A 15,475-nucleotide genomic window follows, 5' to 3' on the forward strand; every position below is an offset into this window, starting at 1 on the left:
CTATCTACATATCAGTATAACCAAAGACTGCATTTTCAAAAAAAATAGAATGAAATAATGCTAATTTTAGAAAGAATGGAGTGGGATTTTTAGTCATTTACTACAATCTGGCTTCTGATACAGTAATACTGTCTGTTTTATCCTTGAGGTGTAATCATGTAACCTTTTCTTCAACTCTCCAAGCTTTGATGTCCTTTTCTGTAATATAGGGATTGTCCTAGGCTTAATGTGACTTCCCTTTAGATTCCCATTAGGTTTTATCTAACCAACCAAAGATATAGAAATGCCATTAGCAAATACAGAGACTAAGATATTATTCAGTCATTAGTATCAATAATCTCTTTATACTCTCATGTTTTGCCCAGGTTATATGGCATAGTCTATTACTTGAATATATAGGGAATCATGGAATATTTTAAAGTAAAAAAAATATATTTTTATATATTCTTCTCTCTGTGGGAGAAGGCAAGGGGAGGGATGATTTGAGAGAATAACATTGAAACATGTATATTGTGTACTGGGATGACCCAGAGGGATGGGATGGGGAGTGAGGTGGGGGGGCGTTCAGGACGGGGAACACATGTACACTCATGGCTGATTCATGTCAATGTATGGCAAAACCACTACAATATCGTAAAGTAATTAGCCTCCAATTAAATAAATAAGTTTATATATATATATATATATATATATATATATAAATATATTTTTTTTTTTTTAATTCCCTACCACAGTGTTGAGATTCCCAGGTGGCACTAGTGGTAAAGAATCCACCTGCCAGTGTAGGAGACATGAGAGACCTGAGTTTGATCCCTGGGTCAGGAAGATCCCCTGGAATAGGAAATGGAAACCCTCTCCAGTATTCTTGCCTGGAAAATTCCCATGGACAGAGGAGCCTAGCAGGCTGTAGTCCATGGGGCCGCAAAGAGTCGGGCATGACTGAGCAACTGAGCACACTCACAGTGGTGTTTCTCAAACTTTTTTCCAACATGGCCCCTCTAAAGAGCCTTTGCTGATATTGTCCCTAGTCTCCATATCTAACAATGAAATGTCAACATCATAGATATACTGTATATGTGTCTATGTGCTGTATACATACCCATTCTTTAGACATAAAAACAGCAAGAAAGAACAAGACTCCTCCCACCATCACTTCCAGGAATCAGTTTTCAAATCCTCTGGGGTTATATTACTGAGGGTGACAATATGTTCTCTAGGACTTTTACAAAATAATTTTGTTGATTATCTTAAGAAAAAAAGAAGCATAAGTCTGATTATCTTGATGCTACTTATTCCAGCCAGACTTCCTCTTAGGTAGCAAATTTATAATACCAAACTTGAAGGAAAATCTGCACTAAGATGGCATACATCAGGCAATTTGTTTCTTTCAAATCTTGGTCATATTTGATATTTCAGCTTATGTGGTAATGGTAGATAGTTTTCTAATCACAGATCTAGCAATTTACATTTTAAGGAAATATGAATGTCCGTTCAGAAACGTGTCAGGTAGAATTATTGACTGAAGTTTAAAGTAACATTCGTTTATCAATCTCTGAAGTTTCATACAAATAAGCCATGATGCTAAAAAAAAACAAAAAACAAACAAACAAAAAAAACCTGAATACAAATACAAACAAAAGTAGAAGTTTGGGCTAGTCAGTATTTCTAAGTAAAAAGAAAACTGTCAGCAAACTCTTCGCTTGTAAAGATAGAAACGGAATAGTAACTTGAGTATCCACTTTTGTCTGAGAGAAAGGAAAAAAGGGAAGATTCTACATTTACTAACCTAAATTTACAATATAACTTAACTTTGATTTCAAAACATAACATACATGTACTCACACCCTTGCTTCTGCCAAGATATGTTTGGATTTCCTTGAGCTGAGATTTATTTTATCATTTAATAATCACAAATATTTTGTCAGAAAGGAGGAAAAACATTCAGGTAGGTTTAGAATACTTTAACTCTGCAGTTGGATGTAATGAATGTTCCATATTACCTTTAATTGAAGCATATATATTAGTAGTAAAATTCATAAATCACTAGTGCAGAAAAAAAGAACATGGAGTCATAAATTTGACACATTTTACATTAAAATAGATACATCAACTATTAAAATAAATGTATCTCTTACTGAGAAAATAGATCAAAATCAAATCTAATAGTTCACTTACCAAATCAGACATCTACTATTGAATCATTACTTATTGAATACTGAAGAAGATACATCATCTATCAAATCAAATACCTTCTCTAGTAAATCAACCTCACCATCTGATTTAAAACTGTCTCCTACTAAATCAAAAAACCACCCTATAAATCAAAGCAATATTGCATCAAAGAATTTCATTTAAAGTAAATATGGTGTATTACCAGACCGCATATATCATAGTAAAGGTACCATTTATTAGGAGAAAGATAAGCCTTTTCCCAGCTAATTCTTTCAAATGGGTTCCTTTTGATACAGTGCAAACTTATTCATTTAGACTCCTTTTAACTATAACTTTAAAAACATATATTTCTAAGTAAATAATACCCAAACAAGAAGGAAGTGTTTGAGGATGCTTAAAATAACTTAGTAGTCTTAACTATCTCCAGTAGGTTATAAAATCATAGAGAGCTTAACAGTGAATCAATTTGATCTCTTTTCTTTTTTTCTGTCCTGTTCAGTGTGATAGATTTTTGTTGTTTTATTTTGTTTTTGCTTGTTTAATAACTTAGTAGGAAAGCACTGGGGTAGCAGGGAGTCAGAGTCATCTTTCTGCCTTTATGTTTCCCCAGACATCATTTTGACAACAAAGGTCCATGTAGTCAAAGCTATGGTTTTTCCAGTAGTTATGTACAGATGTGAGAGTTGGACCATAACGAAGGCTGAGCACCAAAGAATTGATGCTTTTGAATTGTGGTGCTGGAGAAGACTCTTGAGTCCCTTGGACAGCAAGGAGATCAAACCAGTCAATCCTAAAGGAAATCCACCCTGAATATTCATTGGAAAGACTGAATCTGAAGCTGAAGCTCCAATACTTTGGCTGCCTGACACAGAGAGAAGACTCACTGAAAAAAACCCTGATGCTGGTAAAGATTCAAGGCAAAAGGAGAAGGGAGCATCAGAGGATGAGATGGTTGGATAGCATCACTGACTCTATGAAGATAAATTTGAGCAAAATCTGGGAGATAGTGGAGGACAGAGGAGCCTGGCATGATGCAGTCCATGAGGTCACAAAGAGTTGTACATGACTTAGTGACTGAACAACAATGATGAAAACTGGACGTACACAGACTAATCTGGCTTCACTTAAGAAATTGGCACGTTTATCCACTGAGTTATCAACTAGATAGACATATAATCTTCTAGAAGCTAAACTCACTAATATTGTTGTTGTGTGTTGTTTAGTCATTAAGTTGTGTCCGACTCTTTTGCAAGCCCATGGAATGTAGCTTGTCAGGCTCTTCAGTCCATGGGATTCTCCAAGCAAAGTACTGGAGTGGGTAACCATTTCCTTTTCCAGGAGTTCTGCCCGACAGAGGGATCAAACCCAGGTCTCCCGCATTGCAGGCAGATTCTTGATTATTTGTGCCACCAGTACCAATGTATTAAGATGTATTCATAGTTGGCTCAGATGGCAAAGTGTCTGCCTGCAATGCAGGAGACCTGGGTTCAATCCCTGAGTTGGAAAGATCCCCTAGAGAAGGAAATGGCAACCCACTCCAGTACTCTTGCCTGGAAAATTCCATGGACAGAGGAATCTGGTAGTCTACGGTCCATGGGGTTGCAAACAGTTGGACACAACTGTGTGACTTCACTTTCTTCTCTTTCTTTCATAATTGGTAGCATGTAGATATGGTGGATATGTGGATATTCATAATTGGTAGCAGGGGTTATCTAATTATTCATTTATATGACTGGCTGAAATTGACATATTGCCAAAATTTAAAATTAAGATATTCTACTAGAATTTTGATAATAAATTTTCTGGAAAATCTAGTATATTTTGAAATATTGGGTCCAAGTTTTCTTCTAGTAATGTAGAGTTGGAGTTCTAATGTTTTAGAACAGGCTTTATAGCCTATATTTCACTAAAGCCGCCATTCACTTGCAAACTTTTTCCAGTTTTAAAGTTCACTTGCTTTCTCACATCTATTAATTTTACTTGGCCTACTTGGGCCCTGATAGTCTTAAATTTACAATCTTAGCTACAAAGCCTATCACTCAGTAAATAATTTTGAGCTTGATTTTGTGCTTAGTATATTTCTGAGAATTCTAAAGATGTGAATGAAGTTTAAGACTTAGTTCTTGCCCTTAGGTAGATTTCTATCTTGCGGAGGATCTTAAAATACTGATGAAGGGTTTGGAGAACAGGAAAGTATATCATAACAGACTATTTACAAAGCAGTTAGTAAGTCTTAGGTAAACAGAGACTACATATTGGTGCAAATTAACACTTACATTGGATTTGATATGTAGGAAGAAGGAAGAAGAATACATTAAGCAACATTTGCAAATGCAAAACTACTCTGACTTTATGAACAAGTGGGATGAGTAAGCTAACCAGTTAATACAAAAGGCCAACTATCTGGGGAATAATTGAGGCCCATCTGCAAGGCCATATCTAGAGGATGGTTTTGAAATTACAAATCTGAGTAAAATATCCTTCTTATTGTTGCATAAACCTTGATGTATCCCTATATTCATTCCTCAGACTCCACCTGCACCCCTATTCCACTCACAGTCTCAATGATAAGTTTTGCTTTTCTCACTAGAAATATAACCACGCTACTGTTTGTTCTGAGATATTCTTGCCTGGTTAAGGCTCGAAAATAGATTGTAAGTCATTTATGAGTTAGTCAATAAGACCAACCTTTCCTTACTGCAAGCTATTTATAAAATGTGGCCCAAACATGTTTATCACTGATCAGCAGTTTCTCATTATTGCTCTGTCTCTGTCAATATGAACATTGATTAATTGTAATTGCAGTTTTGGCCAGAGTGAATTGATTAAAGCACAAAGTAACAAGAATTGTACAAGAATGTCAAAAGGAAGGAACACTTCCACAGAACACTTGGAGGATATGCTGATCCATTCAAGGTGGAAGCCATATGCTGCCAGGGCCAGCAGATTAGATGGAAAAAAACAACTACTCTAATAAAGAAACTGGATGATTAAAAGAAAATGCTGACCTCTATAATAAATAATTCCAGTTTTCTATTTTATATAGAATAAATTACTAACAGAAAATATAACCCTTTTTTAAAAAGTCTCTTATTTACTCTGTGTTAAGTTTTATTGTCTTTGTTTTGAAGATTATATAAGATATTAATGCACACACTTATTTTTTGTAACTTTTTTCTTTATAAATGAAACAATATATTTTAAAAAAAGAACACCCTCCCTGGTGACTCAAATGGTAAAGAATCTATCTGCAATGAGGGAGATCTGGGTTTGATCCTTGGGTTGAGAAGATCTTCTGGAGAAGGGAATGGCTAATCACTCTAGTATTCTTGCATGGAGAATTCCATGGACAGAGGAGCCTAGTAGGCTATAGTCCATAGGGTTGCAAAGAGTCGGACATGACTCGGTGACTAACACTTTTTTCACTTTTCATATAAACTCTATTGATTCTCCAAACATAACTATTCATAAATTGCTTAAGGGTCTATATCACATGATGAAATAAATATTCTTAGGGAATGAATTTCTGTGGCTTCCTTGAAAAATATGTGCTAACGTTTTGACATTCTTTCTGTTATGTATTCAGCCAATAAATTTGAGTGGATACCAGGTTCAAGGTTCTAAGATAAATTTACTGGGAAACTATGAAAACAAATTAAGACCTTATCTTTGCCCTTCAAATAGCTCCTGCCCACCTCTCAAGAAACATGAAACACACAAGAATTTACAATACAAAAGCTAGCTAGTGAAAGTTGCTCAGTCATATCTGACTCTTTGCAACCCCGTGGAGTATATTGCCCATGGAATTCTCTAGGCCAGAATACTGGAGTGGGTAGCCTTTCCATTCTCCAGGGCATCTTCCCAATGCAGGGATCAAACCCAGGTCTCCAGCATTACAGGTGGATTCTTTACTGCTGCTAAGTCACTTCAGTCGTGTCCAATTCTATGCGACCCCATAGACGGCAGCCCACCAGGCTCTGCCGTCCCTGGGATTCTCCAGGCAAGAACAATGGAGTGGGTTGCCATTTCCTTCTCTAATGCGTGAAAGTGAAAAGTGAAACTGAAGTCATTCAGTCGTGTCTGACTAGTAGCAACCCCATGGACTGCAGCCTACCAGGCTCCTCTGTCCATCAGATTTTCTAGGCAAGAGTACTCGAGTGGCTTGCCATTGCCTTCTCGAGACTCTTTACTAGCTGAGCCCAAAGGAAGCCCAAGAATACTGGAGTGGGTAGCCTATCCCTTCTTTAGTGGATCTTCCCAACTCAGGAATTGAAGCAGGGTCTCCTGCATTGCAGGTTGATTCTTACCAACTGAGCTATCAGGGAAGCCTAGAAAACAGTGTGGTAGAATAATTCATTAAGAGGTTGTATAAAGAGTAGTAGAGGAAATAAAGAGCCAAGAACAAAAATCTCCATAATGAAAAATTAATTCGAAGTCCAATGGAGTTAGTTTATTTTTGTCAGGGTCTGAATTAAGTTGTAAAATACTTTCAGCAGTTGACTAACTATCAGATGAAGCACTTCTAATAACAATAATTTGTTTATAAAAGGCATTCCTAGAAAAATTAACTCTAACCCTTTCTTTAAAAGTATCTCCTCCTATGGCTTTGCAGTAAAATACTTAGCCTTGCAGATAAAACCTTTTGCTCTACACTTAGCTCTCAGTGTATTGTCTGTTGTAACCCTGTAGCCCAACTATGGGTAGTATAGACCTTAAATCAATTAAGCACAATTCATCAAGTCAGTTACAAACTCTAAAACATTACAACTCTCAAAGCCTTTGTTTCCCTTAATGAAAGAAGAGAAGTCAAATTCTTCACTCACTAAATTAGGTTAAAAAACAGTTGCCTACATCTTCAATCCAACATAGGATATTGACTTTTCATCATGAAAAACAAATATGCAAGATTTTGAAATTACATCCAATAAATGTTTTTTTGATCAATGTGCAAAACATTAACTTACATAACTATGTATTGTAGCAAAGATTATTTTGTCCCTGAGGATGCCAAACTGTTTATTTCTCCTTCCATTTTTAAAAGTGTCTTGTCCTGTAGCTATTTCTGCAAGCTCTCTAAGTAGCAGCAGCTTTGACCAAATACCTAAAACCTCTCTGCTCCCAATCCTACTCATTTTAAAGCTGAAATATAGTTTCAGTTCAGTTTAGTTGCTCAGTAGTGCCCAACTCTTTGTGACCCCATGGACTTCAGCACACCAGACTCCCCTGTCCATCACCAACTCCCAGAGTTTACCCAAACTCATGTCCATTGAGTCAGTGATGCCATTCAATCATCTCCTCCTCTGTCCTCCCCTTCTCCTCCTGCCTTCAATCTTTCCCAGCATTAGAGTCTTTTCAAATGAGTCAGTTCTTTGCATCAGTTGGCCAAAGTATTGGAGTTTCAGCTTTAACATCAGTCCTCCCAATGAACACTCAGGACTCCTTTAGGATGATCTCCTTTAGGATGGACTGGTTGGATCTTGTTGCAGTCCAAGGGACTCTCAAAAGTCTTCTCCAACACGACAGTTCAAAAACATCAATTCTTCAGCGCTCAGGTTTCTTTATAGTCCAACTCTCATATCCATACATGACTACTGGAAAAACCATAGCTTTGACTAGATGGACCTTTGTTGGCAAAGTAATATCTCTGCTTTTTAATACATTGTCTAGGTTAGTCATAACTTTTCTGCCAAGGAGTAAGCATCATTTAATTTCATGGCTTCAGTCACTATTTGCAGTGATTTTGGAGCCCACAAAAATAAAGTCTCTCACTATTTCCACTGTTTCCCCATCTATTTGCCATCAAGTGATGGGACCGGATATCATGATCTTAGTTTTCTGAATGTTGAGCTTTAAGCCAACTTTTTCACTCTCTACTTTCACTTTCATCAAGAGGCTCTTTAGTTCTTCTTCACTTTCTGCCATAAGGGTGGTGTCATCTGCATATCTGAGGTTATTGATATTTTTCCCAGCAATCTTGATTCCAGCTGTGCTTCTTCCAGCCCAGCGTTTCTCATGATGTACTCTGCATATAAGTTAAATAAGCAGCCTTGATGTACTCCTTTTCCTATCTGGAACCAGTTTGTTGTTCCATGTCCAGTTCTAACTGTTGCTTCCTGACCTGCATATAGGTTTCCCAAGAGGCAGGTCAGGTGCTCTGGTATTCCCATCTCTTTCAGAATTTTCCAGTTTGTTGTGATCCACACAGTCAAAGGCATAATTAATAAAGCAGAAGTAGATGGTTTTCTGGAACTCTCTTGCTTTTTTGATGACCCAGTGAATGTTGGCAATTTGATCCCTGGTTCCTCTGCCTTTTCTAAAACCAGCCTGAACATCTGGAAGTTCATGGTTTGAATGTTGGCAATTTGATCCCTGGTTCCTCTGCCTTTTCTAAAACCAGCCTGAACATCTGGAAGTTCATGGTTCACGTATTGCTGAAGCCTGGCTTGGAGAATTTTGAGCATTACTTTACTAGTGTGTGAGATGAGTGCAATTGTGCAGTAGTTTGAGCATTCTTTGGCATTGTCTTTCTTTGGGATTGGAATGAAAACGGACCATTTCCAGTCCTGTGGCCACTGCTGAGTTTTCCAAATTTGCTGGCATATCGAGTGCAGCACTTTCAAAGCATCATCTTTTAGGATATGAAATAGCTCAACTGGAATTCCATCACCTCCACTAGCTTTGTGCATCGTGATGCTTCCTAAGGCCCACTTGACTTCACATTCCAAGATTTCTGGTTCTAGGTGAGTGATCACACTGTTGTGATCATCTGGGTCGTGAAGCTCTTTTTTGTGTAGTTATTTGTGTATTCTTGCTACCTGTTCTTAATATCTTCTGCTTCTGTTAGGTCTGTACCATTTTTGTCCTTTATTGAGCCCATCTTTTCATGAAATGTTCCCTTGGTATCTCTAATTTTCTTGAAGAGATCTCTAGTCTTTTCCATTCTATTGTTTTCCTCTATTTGTTTGCACTGATCATTGAAGAAGGTGTTCTTATCTCTCCTTGCTATTCTTTGGAACTCTGCATTCAAATGAGTATATCTTTCCTTTTCTCCTTTGTTTTGATTTAAATAAGTAGTTTTTATCATTTTATCCATCTTATTTCCAGTTTATCTTTTCAGACATAAACAAATCTTTAGTTATTCACATTTTCTGGTAGGTGATTTAAACAGAAAAATGAGGCTCCCACCCCAACACTTGAACACAAGTCTCATGAAACACTGATCACGTGGGAGAATAGATCAAGAAAAGGTTTTAAAAAGGCTAATAATAGTGATTGAAATGACTCTTCAGAGAGACAGACTTGGTTCTGAGAAATGACATACATTAAGTTATTTAACTTTCCTTAGCCTTGATATCTGCCTCAGAATAATTGCGAGAAACATATGGAAGGCACTTAGCATAGAGTCCAATAAGGAGTAAGCCCTGAATAAATGACATATATTTTTATCATTGCATTTCTGAGTTTCAGGTGACTCACACTCATTTCCATACAGATAACTGCAACAAACTCTCTCTCTCTCTCATCAAGTCCTGTCACAGAGCTTGTTTTCTCCCCACAATTCCCAATGGAGTTCATGCAGCAGATACTAAATATTTTCCCATTTTAAAGATAAGGAAAATGATCCCATGAAAAATTAGGTTTTTGTCCCAGATGTCTAAATAGAAATTAGTTGTGCTGAAACTGAAATCTGATTTCTCAACAGACACTCATAATAAATAACATCATTTAAAGTATGAAGAGTAAAATAGAAAAAAAAATGCCTCCTGTAAATATGACTTTCTTTTCTGAGTTCAGTAGAAAACACTTATTATGGCAGTATATCTGTCAGAAAACAAACATATTACAAAAAGACTTAAAGAAGAATCTGATAGAACTGGTATAAATTAGAAGTTTAAACTTCACCTTATAGTTGTATAATGCTATTATACACTTTAATTTGTTTTCCCAATTAACACTTAATTTTTATTCTTCGTCATTGAGTGGGAAACAATTCATCATATTAGTGTGAAATAAAATTCATATTTTGTGGCAAGACAAGAAAATTTAAACAACAACAACAACAAAAACCCTTCTCTTCCTTTGGTCTCCTCTGTCTGCCAACTGTGCATTGTGTACACTTTGTACTGACCAGATCTTCCCCATCAGCAGAATACCTTCTCAACATAAAGAGCAATATTCTCCTAGAATCCTTAAGACAACTCCTTAAAGATAGCATTCTTCCCTGATCCCAAAATGGGTCACATGGCACATATATCTGGATTATGTAAACTGTCAATTATACACCATTTAATATGTCAGCCCTCAAGTCTCAAAAAAACATATATAACTGTTCCCTGACTTCTAACAGGCGTAAGAGGTCTCAAAGATTTCTGAGATGCTTTGCCCAGATTATAAACCTCAACTTTGGAATAAAATTTTCCATTTCTTTCTTAGATCAATGGATTAATTTTTTGTGGACATTAGAAAAGAAGACACTGACCTTGGAAGAGGTTAGTATGACTGCCCCATTCTCTTATGGAGCAGCCAAGAAGGGGAAGTTTTTTCTCCAGTTCTTTCTCCCCAGACCATGTTATCACTCACTTATTAAAGGTGAGTTGAAAGAGAAGTCACAGGAGAAAATTTGCATTGGACTTTGCTGTGTTCTTTTATAAAAATTTTGGATACTGTTGGTGGCTCTTGGAGTGATTGAACTGGTGGCTATATCATTTCTGTTTGAAAAATGTAGGAAGATCCTGCTGTGTGAGTTGGAGGATGTGAGCAAAGTGAAGATGATTCGTGAATGTTGATTTATTGCTAAACACAATGGTATCTTAATTGAAGAGTCACCTGTATAGCAGAAGGGCTTTCCTATTAGGCTTGTCATTTTTTTAAAAATAAACAAGAACAGGCAAAAATTTTAACCTGGAAACTTGTACTACTTCCCTTCCTCCCAAGAAAACATGCATTTTTTTTCAGTTTTAAAATATATGAATATTATTTTTTCATTTTATCAAATCATAAGTTAAAGGGGAAAATGTCCATAACTCACAACTAAATCTTTAATCAAAACCTAGAATTCCACAAGAACTGGAGAAATGGCAAATACATGCATAACCCAGTCCAGAACAATTTTGTTTGATTTACAAGGAGCCTCTTGTGTCTATGTTTAAATGTAACATGTGAACCTACAGTCATTTTTCACACTGAGAGAATTTCCAGATAATCAAAATGTCACAAAGTTAGTCCATTTAATTTTATTTCATCTCCCACAATTTGAACTCTGATTGTAATTACAGCTTCATCTGCTCTTGAATGATTCTATTTTATCAGACAAAGACAGTGCTCTGATGACCACACTAATGGAGAATAAGGAATCTGCTTAAGAGAGGAAATAATAAGAATGCTATTCTCTGGGAGGTAGAGAAACCCTGATACTATAAAGCATACAACATATGTCTTAATGCTATAATAAATAGTTCTTCATTTCCATAACTTCTACAATAGCCACATGTTGTTTTCTCTGATCAAGATACTAAATTGGAGGGGACAAAACCTATAGCAAAAACTGCTGTAGTGGAAGAAGCAGTTTTTAAATATTGAAGAAATGTAACTCTGAAGGACTGATTGGGTGAGGTAACCATTGTTAAATAAGAGAAGAAATCAGAGGAATATACTTCCCTGACTTCATTTTACCATGCTTTTACCAGGTAGACACAAAATAAGAGTCAGAACTTCACTTATATCACAGATGAGATGCCTAGGGGAAACTGTTTAAGGTTGGATAATACTATTACTCTACCTCAGCTGGAGCTGTACATTAATAAAAAGGCTTACACAAAAACCAGGTTTTATTATTTTAGCTGATGTGATGATGAATAAACCATCAGCATTGATATGTTGAATTGCTCTTCTATTAAAGGTAATAGCAATTATCTGTCCTACTATGAAAAGGGCTTATTTTGATAAGGAAATGAGGTAATATAATTTTAATAAACCTGAAATAAAATGAAAATAAGTGGATAAGTGGTATCAATTGTTGACTATTCTTTAAATAATATCCCTGGTGGCTCAGAGGTTAGAGCATCTGCCTGCAATGCAGGAGACCTGGGTTCTATCCCTGGGTCGGGAAAATCCCCTGGAGAAGGAAATGGCAACCCGCTCCAGTACTATTGCCTGGAGAATCCCATGGATGGAGGAGCCTGGTGGGCTACAGTCCACGGGGTCGCAAAGAGTCGAACATGACTGAACGACTTCAGTTTCACTTAGAAATCAGCTTTTTCTCAGGTTTATAAAGAGAACAATCAAGAGACATAGATCCAGTGAGGAAAAGGGAATAAGAAATGGGTACAGGTGAATACAGATGGGCATTGTGTTGCATATAGGAATTTTGACATTGCCAAAAATTCTAAATTTATCCAGTTCAAAACTTCTTGTTTGGAAGCAGAAGACTGGTAATGTTAACATGAGTCACACCCAATGTCCCACAGCCAATGTGAAGCACAATTTGAACTAAAGTCTCCAGAGTCTGAGTCAAACACGGTTTTCTTTATGCCAGTACACCATGGTGCAACACATTCTTTCCACTTGCAAAACTCTTGAAGATGTAAATCAAATCTTGTTAGAGAGGTGTGAAGTGTGTGTCCCAAGGTTCATCTCATCATAAGATCTTAGAGTAGGAAATGCTGTTTAAGACTGTCTCATCATTCAGAGAATTATTTCACAGATTTCCAATTTCCCTGGCAAATGATGATCCACCTACTAAGATTATCTCTAGGGAAAGGAAATATTTTTTATTGCTTTGCATTAACATGGGAAATACCAGACCACCTGACCTTCCTCTTGAGAAATCTGTATGCAGGTCAGGAAGCAACAGATAGAACTGGACATGGAACAATAGACTGGGACCAAATGGGGAAAGGAGTACATCAAGGCTGTATATTGTCACCCTGCTTATTTAACTTATATGCAGAATACATCATGAGAAATGCTGGGCTGGATGAATCTAAAGCTGGAATCAAGATTGCCAGGAGAAATATCAATAACCTCAGATACGCAGATGACACCACCCTTATGGCAGAAAGTGAAGAAGAACTAAAGAGCCTCTTGATGAAAGTGAAAAGGAGAGTGAAAAAGTTGGCTTAAAGCTCAACATTCAGAAAACTAAGATCATGGAATCTGGTCCTATCACTTCATGGAAAATAGATGGGGAAATAGTGGAAACAGTGAGAGACTTTATTTTGTGGGCTCCAAAATCACTGCAGGTGGTGACTGCAGCCATTAAATTAAAAGACGCTTACTCCTTGGCAGGAAGGTTATGACCAACCTAGATAGCATATTAAAAAGCAGAGACATTACTTTGGCAACAAAGGTCCATCTAGTCAAAGCTATGGTTTTTCCAGTAGTCATGTATGGATATGAGAGTTAGACTATAAAGAAAGCTGAGCACCAAAGAATTGATACTTTTGAACTATGGTGTTGGAGAAGACTCCTGAGAGTCCCTTGGACTGCAAGGAGATCCAACCAGCTCATCCTAAAGAAAATCAGTCCTAATTTTCATTGGAAGGACTGATGCTGAATCTGAAACTCCAATACTTTGGCCACCTGATGCAAAGAACTGACTCATTGGAAGGGACCCTGATGCTGGGGAAGATTGAAGTCGGAAAGAAAAGGGGATGACAGAGGATGAGATGGTTGGATGGCATCACTGACTCAATGGACATGAGTTTAAGCAAACTCTTGGTGTTGGTGATGGACAGGGAGGCCTGGAGTGCTGCAGTCCATGGGGTTGCAAAGAGTCAGACACATCTGAATGACTGAACTGAACTGAACTGAACATGGGAAATATCCAAAACGTAGATGATTCTGCTCTGGGCATGCACCTAAGTATATATTTAAACCCTGCTGCTAAGTCACTTCAGTCGTGTCCAACTCTGTACAACCCCATAGATGGCAGCCCACCAGGCTTCCCCGTCCCTGGGATTTTTCAGGCAAGAGTACTGGAGTGGGTTGCCATTGCCTTCTCCAATTTAAACCCTAGATTGGCATTAAAATGACTCCGAGTAGCTTTCTGACTACCAGTCCTCACTTATTCTGCCTCAGTCCCATTGACCTCCATTCAAGCTATTTTTAAGTATAAGAAACCTTCTCCCAAACCAATGTCTTGCTGCTTCTGCCTAGAAAGTGCTCTCTTCAAATAGGTACATGATTTCCTCCTTCTCTTAATCCAGGCCTGCCCTCAAATGTCTCTTCACTGGAAACATTTGACCACCTGATTAAAAGCAAGATCTTTCTGCACTCCATCACTTTGTTGCCTTAGGCTAGTTTGCTTGACACATTTTATAAACTTATTTTCTGTCTCCCTCTACCTTAAACTCCTTGCAAATGGGGCTTTGTTTTTACTATATTCTATTTATTCTCAGCACATAGAACAGGGACTGGTATACGGAAGAAGAAGAGAAAAACTTGCAAAAAAAGATGATCCATCTTTTAATATAATCCTTTAACAACTTTAGATTTTTATTTAACCACCAAAGAGAAATTCTACCACAAGGGAATTCATTGTCTATATATTTTAAAAGAAATGCCTTCATTTCTCCTAAGGGACAATTATTTCAATCATTTCAGTTACTGTATAATATAATAATTTCCAAGTATATTTGGAAATCTTAATCATTGGTATGCTGTACTTCAATGATTTTGTTTCTTATGTGGAACACCTATGCACAATGATAAATATCTGATCAATTTAAAATCTTTTGAAATGAGCAGATGTTTACAGATATGCAAAAATCTCACCAATTGTTGACTAAATTAATAACATTTTAGCTGGCATCTTATCATGCATATGTGATGGGCCTATATACTTGTGATTTATGGATTTGAAATATTTCCTTATGGTGCATAGTGGCTGGCAGAAATCCCAAAGTTAGTTTCTGTTGACAACAGCGGTGATAAAGAAGCAGTAATTTTAATATCTGTGTTATATGATGATGAGGGGTGAGAACAAAAGAAAAGAGAAGAAAAGATGCTATCAGAATGCAAGATGCATTTCTTAATTTTGAGAATGTCTAGGGAAAATGGTGAGCTGACAAATGTGAAAATCCCAAACACATAAATAACTAAAACATATTCAAGAAGTAGAAAATGGAATAGAACAACAAGAGATGAAATTGAAAAAAAAGTAATAAAAGAATTGCCTCCCAAAATAGCCTCAGGACTAGGCAGTTTTATAGCCCAGTTCTTTCCAGCTTTCAAATCCAAATAATGTCTTTTTTATACATAAGCCCTCTGGAGCATTAAAAAGAGAAGCTTCCCGATGTGTTTT

The sequence above is a fragment of the Bubalus bubalis genome, chromosome 9 (assembly GCF_019923935.1).
Source record: "Bubalus bubalis isolate 160015118507 breed Murrah chromosome 9, NDDB_SH_1, whole genome shotgun sequence".
Lineage (NCBI taxonomy): Eukaryota > Metazoa > Chordata > Mammalia > Artiodactyla > Bovidae > Bubalus > Bubalus bubalis.